The sequence below is a fragment of the Macaca mulatta genome, chromosome 5 (assembly GCF_049350105.2).
Source record: "Macaca mulatta isolate MMU2019108-1 chromosome 5, T2T-MMU8v2.0, whole genome shotgun sequence".
Taxonomy (NCBI): Eukaryota; Metazoa; Chordata; class Mammalia; order Primates; family Cercopithecidae; genus Macaca; species Macaca mulatta.
Window position 1 is genome coordinate 195102259 of NC_133410.1, and position 19008 is coordinate 195121266.

General features: G+C 42.3%; 1 protein-coding gene across 4 annotated transcripts in view; it reads right to left on the reverse strand.

The window, feature by feature from the left end:
* Positions 1–19008, reverse strand: part of FAT1 (FAT atypical cadherin 1) — a 142685-nt gene that overhangs the window by 97554 nt on the left and 26123 nt on the right. The window lies entirely within an intron of this gene.

Sequence of the window (19008 nt, forward strand, 5' to 3'; positions counted from 1 at the left end):
TGCATGGAAGGGCATTCACCCAAGCCCTCTTGCGCCCTCTGAAATCTCGCCTCTGTGAAATTCTCCTAAAGTTTCGCCTTCAAAGGCCACTGGTGATTTCTCCAAAGCCTTTTCCCTTCTAGGACCTACAGCGGGACTTGCAGCTCTGACCCGCGGCCCCTGGAGCAGGCACACTTGACACTCTTCTCCCTTTCACTCTCATTTCCCCACAGCCTCCTCCTAGGGTTCTAGACTAGCCCGATAAAGCACTTCTCCCTGTGGTCATGGACCCATCAAGGGTCATCAGAATGGAGAGCTTCATTCTACTCTTTCTGGAGTTATTATTAATCCTTTCGGGTATCAGAGATCCCTATAAAAAATGCATACGCGGCTAAATTCCCTCAGTGACGCCTCCAAAAAGCTTCAGAGTTAATTTTTTTAATCACAAAATACTGCACGTAATATTTAACAAAACTGAGCTTTTCAGCTGTTTTTCAATAGTTACAGAACAGTAAGATTGCTACTTCATTAAATCCACTGAGCCAACACACAGGCATTACATAATTCACTTATGCAAATAATTGAATAAGTAAATTAACAGTTTAGATAGAACTATAAACATATGCTTACCTACTTAAGAAAATAAGCCAGGATTTTTCTTGTTTACTGTATTTAAGAACGTATTAAATCTGTAAGAAATTCTTCATTACATAGGAGTCTTAACTACCAATTCAGTTATGAACTATGGGTATTTGACAATATTAAACCACATTCTCTTGTTTTTTAATCCTCTCATCTAGACTGAATCTCCTCTCCAATTATACCTATATCCAATCCACTGCACAGTTAGAGGAGTGCTTCCGTGCTGGACCCTGGGAAGGGGATGCTTAGAAGGGCCAGGACAGTACCTGGGAGGGGGTACTCTTGCAGATCTCCTGCCGGCTCTCATACGAGACTTACTTGGGCCATGAACTCTGCTCCTCCCCGGGACGCACCTGCCTCGACCGGAACACTGCCATGCACAGAAAGTGCAACCGACGCTCGGCCCATTTTCAACAGAATGAAACAGCTACCACATTTCTCTAGGACACTTTAAATAATTACCATGTATTTTCTAAAGCAACCAACATTCCTCTCACAAGTGAACGACTGGATGTTAATCACTAACTTGGGGGATAACAGGAAAAAACAAACAAACAAAAACACCCCAAACTTCCTTTACCCCCCCAGTATTAACGCAGCAGTGAAACACCTTCAGACATGGAATACAAACAGGGTAACACTTGTTTAAATTTAACAAATGTAAACAAAAAGGGTCACCTCTGGATAGGGTGTAACATATTAAACAGAGGAGGTGTGGTTTTCATTAGCTATTCTGTTTAGTTTTGACTAACTGGAAATGTCCATCTCTTCTTATTTCGGCAACTCCTTTCATGCCCACAACCAAGTCATGAATTCAGGAAGGAAGCAGGCAAGTCTGATCTGTGCATGAAACATTATCTAAAGGGAAGAAAGTCAGCCAGCGCCCTCGCTAATCCCTTGGGCAAGAAAGGTAAAGTATACAGCCACAGTCTCAAAGCCGGAATGACACAGGAGTAACCAGGAGCGCGCATTCCTGCCTTATCTGGCGTTACTTTGATTCACCTCACCTTTCTTTCATGACAGGAAGGGCACTCCAAGGGCACTGCACTGAGATCAAACAAAGCATTCCAGAAAGGCAAAGGCTCTTCTCCCAGGGAAAGGAAGAATAAGCCTTACATTTCATGAATGAATCAGCTGTAATGAAGCATTTCTACGTCCTTAAATAAAATTTCGAATAACTGATAGGATACGGAACTGCAGAGAACGTTAAACCACCGCTACAATGAGAGCAACTCAGCCAAACTCCTCTGTTTTTCAGTAACACCATAAAATATATGAAGGTTAAAAATTCCTACCTCAAATGAAACATCTTCACTAAGATTTTCTAAAATTCACAGCAGAGTTTCCAACCAGCGTATGTGGCCTGGGGTTGCTTTAGTGTTTCTGATTACATTCCTCAGGTAAGAATCACACAGTCGGTATTTTCTGACTTTGGTTAACTTTTCCTTTGAACGCATCTCAGAGGTTCCTTTAACTTTTCGAAGCACTTACCCAGTGGTTATTTTCGACCTGCATAATGCCTTCTATAGATGGTATTCTACAATTAAAACATAACGCTGATTTCTATGAAACCAACGTACATTTGGCTACTGAAAAGACAGTCAAGGCATCTGTAAGAGACTCCTGTTCCCTTCAACTGAGGCGAGCAATGTTCTCTCTACTACAAAAGAGAATGCTGGCAGGTCCCGAGGTTTGCTGTATTTGGTAGGTGGCATATGTAGATGAGTCCGTCTCTAAGCAGCCAGCAAGCTCTAAGCACACCGGTTGTGAGAATTTCTATAAGGAAATCTACTTCCCGCAGTTAAACTCTCTACACCAAAGTAAATTCATCAACCTCGGGTTCCTACTCTAAATTCTTGGACTCTGACTCACTTATGACAATCCTGGAAGCTGGAACTCAGATATCTGTGGGCAGCAGGCAAATAAAGGCCTGAAGAGCTGTAATCAACCAACTGTTCCAATCAAACAGACAACTACTGTCTGCTTTAGAAAAATAATGGATTTCTTCCTTCCAGATGATTAAAGATGCATCCATTTGGTACCGCTGCCTTTAGAAGAATTCCCCACAGTGCAGAAGGCAGAAAGTTCGTGCACCATAATTACTTGTGAATTTTCATCCCCCCCCGCCACAAATTCTGCATTCTTCCTCCACATTCACCATTTTATTGGTAAATCAGACTCTATATTACAGTTTTTATGAGTTACCAGAATTATGTAAGTATGCAACACGAAGCTAACGAAGAATAAAATATTTGTCAATTTTTGAATGAGTGTTCTTTTTTCCAAGGGCTCAATGAAAGCACCTTGGCATAATTAAATCAATATAGTAATCTCGTAACATCTGGGCCTGATCTGTTGAAATGCAACCCTCTGCCTCAATACACATCTCATTTTAATATTTAATTATTGAATCTATTGCCTAAAGTCGGCAACTTTAAACTGTTTACTTAGCCCTTTTTTTTTTAAGCTGTTCTTTTCCCAACTGAATTGTGAACAGAACCCTGTGCCTTTTACCTGTCTCATACTCTTTTCCAAGTTCTTAACATGAATTAACAGCTGCCAAGGAACTGCTTATTGCCTAGTATCACATCCTTGATAATCTGTTCTCAGATGATCCCATGAAACTGTCTATCTGTTTGGATCTAATCACTACACTGCTGATTATACACTATGGACAAAGGTGAGTGAATTAATTCATAGGGACACTTGGGAAGGAAAAGAGAACTTATATTCTTGATTTCAACAGCAAAATTACAATTTTTAATTTGACAAGCCTGATAGCAGCTAAAACGAAAAATTCAACTACTTATGATTTTATGGAGTAAGTAGCATCTAGCCAATGAAATGAAAAGTGAAAGCATATTTTACAGTCTGTCCATCCCCCATTAACCTTTATCTGGCATACAAGAGACACTTTTTAAAAAATTAATTAATGTAAAGAAATAAGCCTCAATATGCACGGGGACAAAGATCTAGAAAAAGTAAGTTAAATCAAAGAATATGATCCCAAAAAGTTGCTTATAAAAATCAGAATTTTTAAACACACAACCAGAACTACAGCCACAAAACTAACAACCACTGTTTCCATTATGATGGTTCCCTGACTGAAGCAGTTATTTTTTTCACTTATAAATCTGCCCTCATTTTGATTTTTGTTTCTAAATCCAAATATTCACTGGCAGCAAGAACACAGAGAAATGGGCACTCACAAACTGCTGATGGGATGTCTATTTCTCATTTTAAAAAAAAAAAAAAAAGCTTTTAAAAATTTCATTACCTTTCACCCAGCAATTTCACTTCCTGTTATTTACGGTAAGGCAACAGAGATATACACAAACAAGGAACTTACATGTTCAAAAATTGAGTATTACTATATAAACAGGATGACTGCCCCAAATAAAAAAATCTGAAATGCTCCAAAAATCTGAAACTTTGGAGCACCAACACGGTGAGCTGGGCACTGTGGATTTCAGATTTCTGGATTTGGGATGTCAACTGGTATAATGCAAATCTCTCAAAATCCAAAGAAATCCAAAACACTTCTAGTCCCAAGTATTTCAGATAAAGTTGCTCAACTTCTATTAGTTTGCCTCTGTGCTGGCACTCCCTATTACCAAAAATCACATTCTTTAATAATACTTACCAAAAGGTAGTCAACAAAACAACATGTTCGGTATATGTTTTATGTTCACCATTTTTACAAATCCAGTACCCGGCACCGGAAAGGTATGTTTCTGTAAGCACACATGAATTAGGGAAAAAGTTCACCAGTGTTCTAGGCGGTAAAATTTTAGTTGTGTTTTCTCCTTTCCAGTCGTCTACATTTTCCCAGGCTTCTACAATGATTATATACTGCTTTTTTATTGGAAATAAAGATCATTTTTTAAATGAGGGGAGTTCGCTAATTCTGTCCAAATGCTATGGAGTCTCAAAGCTAAAAAAAACAAAAAACAAAAAACCAACACTATGTAATCACTTCCAAATTCCCTTTTCATGACCTTAAACGGGACTTCTAAAGCTAAGCAGATGCCCCAGCAGGAAATAAATTTGCAACTCAACAGAGGCACCCACAGAGATATGGCAAGATGCACCTTCAGTGGCTTTGGCAATAATTTCCTTTCATTATTCCTTCACTCTCCAGTGCTTTTCACGTCAAAGACAAGCCTGTAGAAGTTAATAGGTCCTTAATATGTATCTGCTCCCTGAACTGATTCCTGTTCATAAGGTAATCGCGAGACCCCACGTGGTCCTTTCACAGGGGCTTTAGCAAATCCCCTGCAGTGAGATGGCCCCTGGGCAGCTCTGCTTTCTGCAGACCAGGCTGTGACCTAATCAATAGCGTTCCAAGCAAGACAATCCCTACATTCAACAGCTCTGAAGAAATGAAGGGGGACGGAATTCAAGCTTTATTGACGAATTCCATTTACCTGTCACAGTGATGGTTCACCCAGCAAGAGTCCCCCGAGGGAAAAAAAAAAAAAAAAAAACCACCCTTCAGCTGCTACAGCAGACTTTCCAGCCGGCAGCCAGCACAAAATAAACATATTTACTTAAGCTTCAGTCACAACTCTTGATGTGAAACTGATGAAGCCCAAATGAAACAGGTGTAGTTGTGAGACACAAAGGCAGCAGCGGCAATGCGGCATGGCAGGTTTTAATAGTCTGTATTCATTTAAACCCAATGACACGAAAAGTATCATAATAAATATAAAGCAGAAAATCACCCCAGCATGCAGATCCCAAAATTTACATGGAAAATTCCATAAACCTGAAAATGACCTTTTTAACTCTGAAAAGAACAAACAGGCCATTGAAACAACAGAAAGGTCAAGTTTACAGAAAGCAACTACTTTTCAAAAAGAAGTGTGAAAAGTATGGGTTTTGAATTAATCATACTTGTGAGCAATTTTGGAAGCCCACAGGAACTTTACAGTTAATCAATAAAGACTTCACTTAACTTGGAAATGACGGACCTGGTCTAAATAAATCTTTTGGAAAATCACTCTGCAAAGTATCACTTTAAGATGTCATATACTTTCACATAAAGAAGATTTGTATCTTGTACGTCAAATCAAATTAGAATTATGCTACCAATCCAAATTATGCCCCCCAAAAAACTATTTAAATGAGGCAACTTCAATAACAAATGTTTATCCTCAAAAAGATGTATGATTTACTCAGAATTTTACAAAAGCTATCACTGGACTTTTTTTTTTCTTTTTGCATTCACATCCAATGACCTATCATGGACAATTTTTAATTGAAAACAAAGTTCTGATTTGAAATTAACTTCTGGGCTGTTTTTCCACATTAATTAACGCAAAGCAAGAGAGAGTCCAAGTCAAAAGATTGCAAAATGAGCTCAGACACTCGCTTAACATCACGAGAATTGCTTCACTGTAATATTTTTAAAGCCATGCCAGGATCTAGGCCACCAGCCTCTTCAACAAATAAATTTTCAGCAACACCGGCATAATAGGCTTTTAATGTCCTCATTGAATGCCCTTAGCCCAGGGTATCTGGCACCCACCCACACCAGGCTAATTCAACAGGCAGAACTACTTAACTCTTCCACCTCCTTTCCCACAAGGGTGCACACGCCCACCCCAGGATCACACTCCACACATCCCCTCACCTGGGCGACTGAGCCTTGCTTTGTTGGTGGTGATCTCAAGACATCTACAGGAGAATTAAGGCACCATGTGACTCTTTAAAAAGACTACCGCACTCACAAGCCCATTAGAAGATCTCATACCTACTTTTTCCCATGACCCAAATGAAGGGAAAGAGTAACTTTCCTATCATTTCTTCTCAGGTTTTAGTAGTCCCTTCCTCAGTTACTATTCAATTACATCTTCCCTAGCTCTATAGGATAGCTATAAATAAACAAAACACATATCACTGCATTGCGTTACAGAAAAATGTAGAATTCAAAGCTGTATTTCTCTAAAAAGAAACATTTTAAAAGAAGAGCAAATACTTGAGACTATGGAGATAAATTATACTTGTTAGGCATGAAGCAGTAATTTCAATTTTACTATTCATTAGAATGCTGGTAATTTTAGAACAGCTGAGGAAGTAAAAACAATCAGAAACAAAACCATTCCCACCAACCCCAAAAGATTCCAGCATAGGTGATTTGCAAAAAATTATAACTAATCAAAGTGAATGATCAGAGAAGTAGTTCTAAGTCAATTATTTCATGTATGCCATTCACAGAAGAAAATCTAACAGCCTGTATGGTGACTCACGCCTGTAATCCAGCACCTGGAGGCCGAGGCGGGTGGATCATTTGCAGTCCAGAGTTTGTGACCAGCCTGACCAACGTGGTAAAACTCCGTCTCTAATACAGATACAAAAATTTGTCTGGGCGTAGTGGCTCACACCTGTAATCCCAGCTACTTGGGAGGCTGAAGCAGGAGAATCTCTCGAACCCAGGAGTTGCAGTGAGCGGAGATCACGCTACTGCACTCCAGCCTGGGGGACAGAGTGAGACTCCACCTCAAAAAAAAAAAAAAAAATCTAGTAGCCCACTATCCCAATGTAAAGTCACAAATATCTTTAAGGCAGTTGAACTCTACATAAGTCTCTAAACCTGCATTTGAAATGGGGCTAGGAGAAACTGAAATTTGCTGTAAGTGTGGAATATACACCGATTTAAAGACTTCACAGGAAAAAACAAATGTTGAAGGTCTCATTAATACTTATTTATGCTAATCACACGCTGTAATTGTACTTTTTGATATGCTGGACTAAATAAAATATATTATTAAAATTAATTTCACCTATTATATTCTTTTTTATTGTGGCTACTAAAATATGTAACATTACATATGTAGACAGTACTATTGAGCAATGCTGCTTTGACCTGTTAAACCCCTTTGATTTAAAAAATAACAAGTAACAGTAAAAAGTAGCAGAATTTGCACAATTGTGTTAATATAAACTGCAAAAATCAGTTCACCTTTCACATATAAGCACCTGTATCTAAAAACACTAAACTTTGGAATATTTCTAATAAGTGGTTTCATGGTCTACTCTGGGACATAAATCACTATTGTGTTTTGTTTTAGTTTATACAGAGTACACCGCACTGATTGGGTGCCTCTAATGCAGCTTCATCTTTAACGCCAAAACAAACAATGTAAGACTTTTATTCTCTTAGCTAACATGATCTTCTATACACTATATTCAAGACTTACTGTTTATGAGAATATCAAATTTTAAGTCACCATCTCTATATTAGGTTTCTAACAAAGTTTGTCAACTAACTTGCTACAGAATCTTCATTTCATGTCATGAGAAAATTTTTTGTTAGAAACAAGGCCACTGAGCCAGGCATGACGGGCGTGACGGTTCACATCTGTAATGCCAGCGCTCTGGGAGGCCAAGGTGGCAGGATGGATCACTTGAACCAACGAGTTCGAGACCAGCCTAGGCAACATAGCAAGACCCCAACTCTACAAAATAAATTTAAAAAATTAGCCGGGCATGGTGGCATGTGCCTGTAGTCCCAGCTGCTACTCAGGAGGCTGTGGTGGGAAGACTGCTTGAGCCCAGGAGTTCAAGGCTGCAGGAAGCCCTGCTTAGGCCACTGCACTCCAGCCTGAGAAAGTGAGATCCCATTTCTAAATAAAAACAAAATAAAATATAAAAAAACAGAAACAAGGCCATTCGTTTTGATTTTTAATGATCACTGAACCTTTCTACAAGCAATAAACACGTATGCTTTATTGTGTTTACTTATAATAATGATTATTTTTATGTGGTTCTTTTTCTAATCTCTCTGAGGAGAAGAATGGCAGCTGGGACTTATTACTTCTCTAAAAATCTCTGTTAAAGAAGGCCACAAGTTTGTTTTTTTTCTCCCCATGTATATGTCAATGTGTTCATCAAAGACATCCACTCCCGAAATTTCCAAACATATGAAATACTGTCAAAACGCTTAGTGAGTCAATGCAGTTACAAGTTTCTGTTTCAAATCCTAAGATTTCTATTTCAACTTACCACAGAGTAATTTCCTATTAACTGTTGCACATATGTCCCATAACAACTCTAATATAAGCTAAATTTAGCATAATACTAAGTGGTATTAAAATACATCTTAGGTTATTTTTAAAACATTTCCATTTAAGCTGAAACTTAAGCAGAGAGGTCAGAGGACTGCATGAAACCTAAAGATACCAAATCAGCACTCCTATATTCTCTCCTCATTTCAGTGTCTATTTCCACACCCCCCAAAGTCTTCCATGGACTTCCAATTCCATTTCCCCAAGTATTCCATTCTCTACAGGACAGCAATAAATCGATGAGATAGTTTGTGACAAATTAATTAGCAGGAAGTGGTGCTAATGAGAAAAACGAACATCTGCAGGCCAAAGTCTATTGTGAAGAACCCCTTGCTGCCCTTTACCAAACACTCCATCTCTCCGCCTTTCACTTTAGAAGCACAATAACTAGAATTCTCCACTTCCCTTGGGGGTAAGAAACTTCAGAGATCTTTGTGATAGAAAATGAAGTAGGGAGAAAATGGAGGGGCATTGCTTTGATATCTTCAGACTTCAAGCATCCCCCTGGTATCTCTGCTTAGGTTCTAGTTTAAATAGAAATGTGCTAAAAATAACTTGAAGGTATCCTGTAATGCCATTACATGTCTGAACAGTATGACAAAATTTAAAGTATCGCTGACTACGTAAGACAGAAAAGTTTTAAGACCATATTGATATTTTCACAATTTTCAAAAGCCTTTATATAGTAATGCACACTTAACATTCAGAAGGGAAGATCCGGTAAAAGTGCCTCTGGCAGAAGGAACATGAACACAGGACTCGGCAGCTCCTCTCAGCAAGGTCAGCCTACCTACCTCCCTACCTGTGGCTGGATGAACGAACTGTGTCACAGCACGTGGGAGATGACAGGGGAGGAGTTCTCAGCCTTGGCCCAGAGGACTTGCTGCTTTTCTCTAGCTCCCAGGACCCCGAGACCACCATGTGAACGGGTCCAGGACAGGCTGCGGGATGACGACAGACACAGGGCCTACGAGCTGCTGCCTGCAGCCAACACCCAGCCACCTCCCAGGAGCAGGGCCCTCGAGCTCAACAGCAACTGATCACACATGAGTCAGCCCGTGGAAAACAGCCAAGGAAACACCCAGCTGAGCCCAGCCCAAATCGCCCACGCACAGAACGGTGACCCAAATAAGTGGAGGCTGTTCTAAGCTATGAGGTTTTGGGATGGTTTGTTTCCCAACAAAAGGCTAAATGCCATTCTCTGTAATTTCCTTCACAATACTTAATATTGGCCCAAAGACAACAAAACGCTTCAGTTCAGCTCTGGATTTGCCTACACTTACTCCACTTGAGTTTCTCATCTATTTCATCCAACCGAACAGCCATCTCCGCATTCCTCACAAGATTCAACCTCTCCCAGACTCAACTGGCCTCTCATCTAACCACCATCTCCCCACTCTTTATAACACTCAACCTCTCCCAAACTCAACCCGCCTCTCATCTAACCCAACCGCCATCTTCCAATTCCTCACAACACTCAACCTCTCCCAAACTCAACCCACCTCTCATCTAACCCAACCTCCATCTTCCAATTCCTCACAAATCGCAACCTCTCCCAAACTCAACCCACCTCTCATCTAACCCAACCGCCATCTTCCAATTCCTCACAACACTCAACCTCTCCCAAATTCAACCCGCCTCTCATCTAACCCAACCGCCATCTTCCAATTCCTCACAACACTCAACCTCTCCCAAATTCAACCTGCCTCTCATCTAACCCAACCTCCATCTTCCAATTCCTCACAAAACCCAACCTCTCCCAAACTCAACCCACCTCTCATCTAACCCAACCGCCATCTTCCAATTCCTCACAAATCTCAACCTCTCCCAAACTCAACCCACCTCTCATCTAACCCAACCTCCATCTTCCAATTCCTCACAAATCTCAACCTCTCCCAAACTCAACCTGCCTCTCATCTAACCCAACCGCCATCTTCCAATTCCTCACAACACTCAACTTCTCCCAAACTCAACTGGCCTCTCATCTAACCACCATCTCCCCACTCTTTATAACACTCAACCTCTCCCAAACTCAACCCGCCTCTCATCTAACCACCATCTCCCCACTCTTTATAACACTCAACCTCTCCCAAACTCAACCTGCCTCTCATCTAACCCAACTGCCATCCTCCAATTCCTCACAACCCTCACCCTCTCCCAAACTCAACCTGTCTCTCATCTAACCTAACCACCATCTCCCCATTTCTCATAACGCTCAACCTCTCTCAAACACAACTTGCTATGAGCCAATTTCTACCCAAATACATAGCGATCAGTTTCCAGAATGGTTTCCTTTCCTTCCTTTAATCATCCTAGAGAGTTACTTTTAAATTAGAAGAATGGAGTTAACTGAACTAGCTACTGCTAATTTTCTATTTATATGAGTGGACGGTTTAGAATCAGAGTTCCTAAGTAGCAAGAAAAGTAGACAAGGAACAAATGAGTTTTAAAAAACTTTTACTTAGATGTAGTTACTAAAATAAGAAAACTACTTTTAGTTTACATACATATTATTTTTCTTAAAATAGTCTGGCCACTAAATTCCCCCCCATTATTCAACCAGGCTTTAAAAGAAAAGGTTTGGTTGTAAGTAAATTGCATCTATCTACAGAAGTAACCAAGACACTTAAAATACAAAACAGGCAGGGTACAGTGGTTCACACCAGTAATCCCAGCACTGGGAGGCTGAGGCAGGCGGATCACTTGAGGTCAGGAGTTCATGATCAGCTGGCCAACATGGTGAAACCCCGCCTCTACAAAAATACAAAATTTAGCCAGGCATGATGGTGGGTGCCTGTAATCCCTACTTGGGAGGTTGAAGCAGAAGAATCACTTGAACCCAGGAGGCAGAGGTTGCAGGGAGCCAAGATCGTGCCACTGCACTCCAGCCTGGGCAACAGAGCGAGACTCCGTCTCAAAACAAAAACACAAAACAGCTTTTTCAAAGGATAGTTGGGTGCGCTCAATTTAATCCAGAAAACCAACAGTTTCAAAAATAATCTGTGAATCTCCAGAAGTAACTATTTTCTTCCGTTTTAAGAAATTCATCAATAATGAAATGATACTAACAAAAATAGATCCTACTAATCTGAATTTTTTTAGAGTTCAAGTTTTTGCTGAATAATGTGCAATGTCAATGGATACTCATCTTTTATACTTAAAACACAAGAAATACTTTACAATCCAGAGGATGATACAAGTAATATCACTACTCAACAGCGCAAGGACACAACCTGTAACTCAGGCATGGAAACCTGGAAAGCCTCAGAATCTAGATTCTCAATCTCACAAAGGAGGCTGCTCCCAGGTAAGGCAAAACAGAAACAAAAAGGAATCCGCATTGCTACTTAACTGTTTTGTTGTTCCTATTCTTGTAATTTTGGAAGGTATGGGAGACAGGGTGTCTCCAGTGGAAGAGCAGCCTTAACTATATTAAAAAGGACAAATTCAAAAGGGCTTTCCCAACAACAGTTATTTAGATAAGTGTTTCCCTTCAATATTTTGTTATAATCTATTTCAATTTTTAATTTTACGCATTCAACCAGTATTGGCTGGATGCCTAGATGCCAGTCAGTTCCTAAGCAAGCAATACAGACATGGACAGAGTCAAGTTTCAGCCTTATATTCTGGTGGAAGTCAAATGACAAAAGCAGATTTTTTAAACATGCTAAAATAATTTTTAACATATACCATATATAAAGTGCACACACACGTATGTTTTTGAGAAGGAGTTTCACTCTTGTCCCCCAGGCTGGAGGGCAGTGGCATGATCTCAGCTCACTGCAACCCCAGGCTCCCAGGTTCAAGCAATTCTCCTGCCTCAGCCTCTGGAGCAGCTAGGACTACAGGTGTGCATCACTAAGCCCAGCTAATTTTGTATTTTTAGTAGAGACAGGGTTTCACCATGTTGGCCAGGCTGATCTTGAACTCCTGACCTCAGATGATCCGCCCGCCTCCACCTCCCAAAGTGCTGGGATTACAGGCCGGAGCCACGGCGCCCGGCCGGCCGTAGGCCGTGGAACACTTACTTTAAAAATCACTGACCTTAAACTCTACACTTGATACTTTGTAGATATGATACTTCGTGTGACTTCTTTCTGAAATCAACATTCAGCCAATTAAAACCAAATACGATATTACTCATGTTCATACTTTCCTAATCAGTTTCCATTTTCTAAATGAGCTCGCCACACTATTAAGAAAAAACACTTCTTTTTAAAATGTTTTAGATCCTTAAAAAATAACTGATTTCCATTTTGTTGCCTCAACCAACAAACTAACTTGGTATTTACATGACAAACCCAACTTTTTTCACTTAAATATGTGAACACCTTCAGCTGGGCCACAATCAGAAGAAGAGCATCACGTGACAAACATGTACAGGATCGATGAAAAGATGAACGCCCCCTGAGCAGGCAGTTCCTCGGTACCAGCAGTGTGCCAAGCACTGTGATCAGAGGAACACGGACGCCTGAGACACTCTAACATCAAGCAGCCCTAAGAACAAAGAGGCAGGTAAAAACATTAATAGAAGGCTAAAAGCAAACCAGGACCCACAAATGCATTTGGGAGAATCTTTTAACTGAGAAATGATGGCAGGGCTATTTTTCCATAGAGGTCAAAAAACAGACGGCAAGTCCATTTAAATAAAAATTCTGGACTGGGCACAGGTGTTCACGCCTGTAATTCCAACACTTTGGGAAGCCAAGGTGGACAGATCATTTGAGGTCAGGAGTTCGAGACCAGCCTGGCCAACATGGCAAGAACTTGTCTCTACTAAAAATACAAAAATTAGCTGGGCGTGGTGGTGCACACCTGTAATACTGGCTACTTGGGAGGCTGAGGCAGGAGGATCTCTTGAACTTGGAGGTGGAGGCTGCACCGGGCAGAGACTGTGCCACTGCAACTCGACTCCGGCCTGGGTAACAAAGCGAGACTGTCTCAGAAAAATAAATAAATAAATAAATAAATAAATAAATAAATAAGAAACAAACAAACATTCTATCAGCCAACGAAGCCTAACTTTATCATGAGAGGCCGGGGTTTCCTGACAGATTACCTTAATAAGGAAAGGAATACTAGTGGTGTGGCAACAAGGGTTTTCCACGGTAAGCTGGCAAAACTGAAGACCAAAGCCTGGCCTAGAAAAAGCTGCTTAACTTAGTAAGATACCGATGAACTGCACAGGCCCATTTACACATGAACTCTTTTCAACCGAAGGCAAGTCAAAAATACAGTCCTCACAGCACACAAACCACAGCGACTGTGGGGGTCCGGCTGTGAGACTCCAGTATGCACAGATGTGGGTGCGCACAGGCGGTCCGAAAACCAACCCCCACGTTCTCTGAGGGATGACTGCATATTATTTATTATATCTATTTTATTTGTGTTGTATACCTCAACGGGGAGACAGAACATCTGATGAAACAGATGTATAAAGAACTACAGTTCTTATTTCACTTGGAAACAGCCTTGAATGACAGTTTCTCCTAAATCATTTCAGGCACATGTACAAATATATAGAAAAGTGATCTGTCCATTCTAAAGGTTTATCTAGCTCCTTTATAATTTTTATACAGGTTTTATTTCTGTATTACATTAAGCACCATATAATGTATGTAGAAATACTTGCAGGTTGTAAGGCATTGTAAAAATGCTTATCACTATCACTGTCATCACCGTCATCATCACCATCACCATCATCCTTACCCGCCGGTCCTCCTTTATGGGAATCTGTGAGGACTCACAACCCCGGAGCCTCCAAAATAGAGGACCTCAAAAGCAGGCATCCAAGACTGACGATGCTTGAACACAGGTTCAGCACTTCACTGAGCCCCTTGGTATTGAATCAAATCACTGTCTCTCTGAAGAAAGAATATACAGCTTTCAGCAGATTCTCAAAGTTTCTGTGATGCTAAAACCATTAGGAACCACTGTGTTGGAGGCCTACAGTTAGGTGTCCAGCGTGGCAGAAAGGAAGCTTCACTCAACCTTCACAACTACAATTACCGTATGTTACAATCTATTTGCTCACAGAACAAATGAGGACTACTGACTGCTCTATCAGCCACTGTGCTTAGAAGAGGGCGGAAAGATGATTACACTCCACTCTGTCCTTGAGTTCACGGAGACAGATTTAAGTCACACACAGGCTGCACACTGAGTCACACGCTACAACAGAGGAACACACAGAAAGTGCCCCTGTAGCAAAGAGAAGCAAATGCTCCCTGGCTGTAGGAAAGGTTTCCCAGGAGACCCCAGGACGGTTTACTAGGCCAGCCTAACCATTATGCACTGAGTGCCTGTTACATAAATCAAGCACTGGAAGACTTCGGATGCACCCACAAAGAGCTGACAATCTAGAGGAAAAGCGCATGTAAATCAACAATTATACTAGAGTAATACTGCAGGAATATTGTTAAGTACATAAAAGATAAGAAATAGCTCCATGTAATGAAGAGGGCTGTCAAGAAAGCTTTATCAAGCAGAGTTATGAGATAATATGAGCTGACCACTGTGTGCCCAAAGGCAGGGAGACGGAAAATGGTGAGGCACAGAGGGGTAGATGGCTGCACAGGGCAGGGGCTGAGGCACCAGGGCTGCGCAGGAGCCGAGGGATGCACAGGTGGTGTTAACTGCGAGAGCACGGAGGCCTGTTAGGGCAACGTGGCTCCACCGAGGAGAGACTGGACCCTGTGCCACAGGAGACAGTGAAACGGGTTAAGGAAGAGTCTGTAACAGGTGGAACACCTCGGCTCAAGAATCCTGTCTGAATTATCAGAATGCCTTCTAATGCATCACACCGTAAACTACAGCAACTTGCACTGCACTACTGTATTTAAAAAAGGCAACAGAATATTTCAAACTTCAATGGCGAGGTTGATGTGCATCATAATTTCCATCACTTGTCGTGTTTCTCTAATTTAGCACAGACAGAACTACATGCGCAGAGTGTAACACCACCTAATGTTACTCACTAATTATTGCCACAATCTAATGAGAGTCTATGGAAAGAGCATAAAACAGGGCCTGTACAGGGCAAGTACTCACCAAACATTAACTATAATTACATGCTGATGATGATTAAGAAGAAAAAGCTTACCGGTGATAAGAATATGGTTAAATTATCACCAACTAGAAAGAAGTCTTTAGAAACTACGTAAATAGCTGAGTAACTTGTATTTAAAAAAAAAAAAAAAGCCAATTGGTTTAAAACTAGAAAGACTGTATTAGTAGACTCTCTCCAACATGAAATGAGTAAAACAGTCTAAAGAATCCCATTCAACAGGTTGAACCACTTGGAGGCCTAGCAATGGACCGGGTTCAATGTGATATCAGATATTCGAAGGAGATATGGTTTTGTTGAACTGGCAAGGCAAGTTAATTGATAAGACTGGCCCTTGAAGTATGTATGTGAATAGTTGCCGAGACTTATTATCACTGCTGTGAACCTGGAGAACTGCCAATTCAACAAGTACAGGCATGTGCCCTCGAATGGCAATCTTTCCAAGTCCATTTATTCCCAGTAACAAAGATATAAAAGATTGTGCTTTGTGGCACTACGTCTTGTACGGTGACCATGCACTACTTATAAGCAGCACGGTCTGCTGTTTAAAAAAAAAAAAAAAGCCAGAAAGTTAACTGCAAAATAACACAGCGCACAAAACACACACTAATAGATAAAAACATGACAAATCCAGCCCTATGAACTAAAATAATCCAAAAAGTAAAAACAACGGGAACTAAATGGTTAGAAAATCTCCAACATTTCAACTGACACCTAAAGTTTAAAAACTTTTCAATTTTCATAGTTGTACAAAGTAGGTATATATGGAAAGAACAGACCAGGTATTAAGTGAACATTAAACCTGTATACACACAGGTCATTCAACAAATTACAAACACCTAATCCTTAAACATCCTTAGAACACCAAACAGTTCCCTGGCGAGGGGGACACGGAGTGAGCTTGCTCTGGCTTCCTCGCCCCGCACCACACGGCCAGGAGGACAGCTGCTGACGCCGAGGCACCAAGGAGGACAATGCAAGGGAAGGATGGCCCTCGTGTAACTCAATGCAGAGGGAGGTACAAATCAGGTTAGCTTTGGCTGCGCGGGCAGGAAACTGCCTTTGAAGGTTAGCTGGGACCCTAACCACCATCTTAAACGTGGCATCCACAGGAAAAGCCTCCCAACAATTAACGTCCTGTCCAGTTTGGACAGGTAGCATCTTTACCGATGAAATCATCCTTTCACAACTGCAAACACAAATACAACACTTGTCCGTCTCTTCAGTGGCCAATGACACAAGGGAAGCTAACTGCACTCACCTGGATTCACCCACGTCTTCGCTGGCATGATCTTGACTTGCTGAATGCCACCGCCATGGAATTCAAACTCCTATCCTCCTAACTGTGCTACATAGCAATATGTCATGCGGAGTAAAAATGCTGGAAGATTCTTACATTCACGACTCCTTCAGGACCAAGCTTCGAATCTAGGATTCAAGTCTGCAACCTGGCCTAACCCAGCTTAGCACAGAAACCCACTTAACGAGTCACTTTTGAACAGGCTCCCTTACAGCATCTGTAGGTCGTTCTTGAAAGAGTGAGAGGAGGCCGGGCGCGGTGGCTCACGCCTGTAATCCCAGCACTTTGGGAGGCCGAGGCAGCGGATCACGAGGTCAGGAGATCGAGACCATCCTGGCTAACATGGTGAAACCCCGTCTCTACTAAAAATACAAAAAATTAGCCGGGCGTGGTGGCGGCGCCTGTAGTCCCAGCTACTCAGGAGGCTGAGGCAGGAGAATGGCGTGAACCCGGGAGGTGGAGCTTGCAGTGAGCCGAGATCGCGCCACCGCACTCCAGCCTGGGGACAGAGCGAGACTCCGTCTCAAAAAAAAAAAAAAAAAAAAAAAAGTAAAAAAAAAAAGGAGTGAGAGGAATAAAATGTGGTCTGGCGCTTAGCATCCAAGAAGTCTTGGGCAAGTTACTTAACCTCTCGTACACATTTCGTCCTGTAACGTAGGGGTGACAGAGTCCACCTGGTGGTTGTGAGAATTAAATGGACTGGCACACACAGAATGCCGGGCACGGTACCCGGCTCTGACACTGTCGTGGTTTTTACTACACGGATGTTCACCACCAGTGTCATTACCACGGACAGCGTGAGGACAAAGCGGGCCTGGGTGACATAAGCTGTTTCCACCCCACACCTCCGGGTCCTGGGCCCTGCACGCTGCTGAGAATTACATCACAGCGCTGCACAGCGTCACTGCGCGCTACTCCACAGCACGGGAATTACATCACAGCGCTGCACAGCGTCACTGCGCGCCACCCCACAGCACGGGAATTACATCACAGCGCTGCACAGCGTCACTGCGCGCTACCCCACAGCACGGGAATTACATCACAGCGCTGCACAGCGTCACTGCGCGCCACCCCACAGCACGGGAATTACATCACAGCGCTGCACAGCGTCACTGCGCGCCACCCCACAGCACGGGAATTACATCACAGCGCTGCACAGCGTCACTGCGCGCCACCCCACAGCACGGGAATTACATCACAGCGCTGCACAGCGTCACTGCGCGCCACCCCACAGCACGGGAATTACATCACAGCGCTGCACAGCGTCACTGCGCGCCACCCCACAGCACGGGAATTACATCACAGCGCTGCACAGCGTCACTGCGCGCTACCCCACAGCACGGGAATTACATCACAGCGCTGCACAGCGTCACTGCGCGCTACCCCACAGCACGGGAATTACATCACAGCGCTGCACGGCGTCACTGCGCGCTACTCCACAGCACGGGAATTACATCACAGCGCTGCACAGCGTCACTGCGCGCTACTCCACAGCACGGGACGGCCCTGAATCACGGTGCCCGAGTTCCCATCCCAGAGCCTTTCCAGACCAGACTTGTTCAGTCAGTAAAGCATCAACGTGTTAAATGTACAAATAACTAAAGAAAAGCTGAGTCCCTGTTTTGTTTAGTAAGAAAGTGGAACTTCCTTAGGATTTCAACTAGATCCTATTTTCACCTTAACATCTTCCTGCTTCAAAGAAGGACCCTTCTCCTGGTAGAAATTATCACCATGCCCTGCTCGACTCAGAATCACAGACACACAAAAGATTTGTATCCCAGAACACAGCAACAGCACACTGTGGTAACATCATTTCTGCCAAAACGCAACTTCCAGTCTCCCTGTGGCTGGGAAATCAGTTTCTTTTCTCTTAAGCTTTGCTCGGAGGGGAACAAAAAGAGCGAAGAGGACAGCAGCTGCGGCCACTTCAGGGAGGAGCCGGCAACACAAAA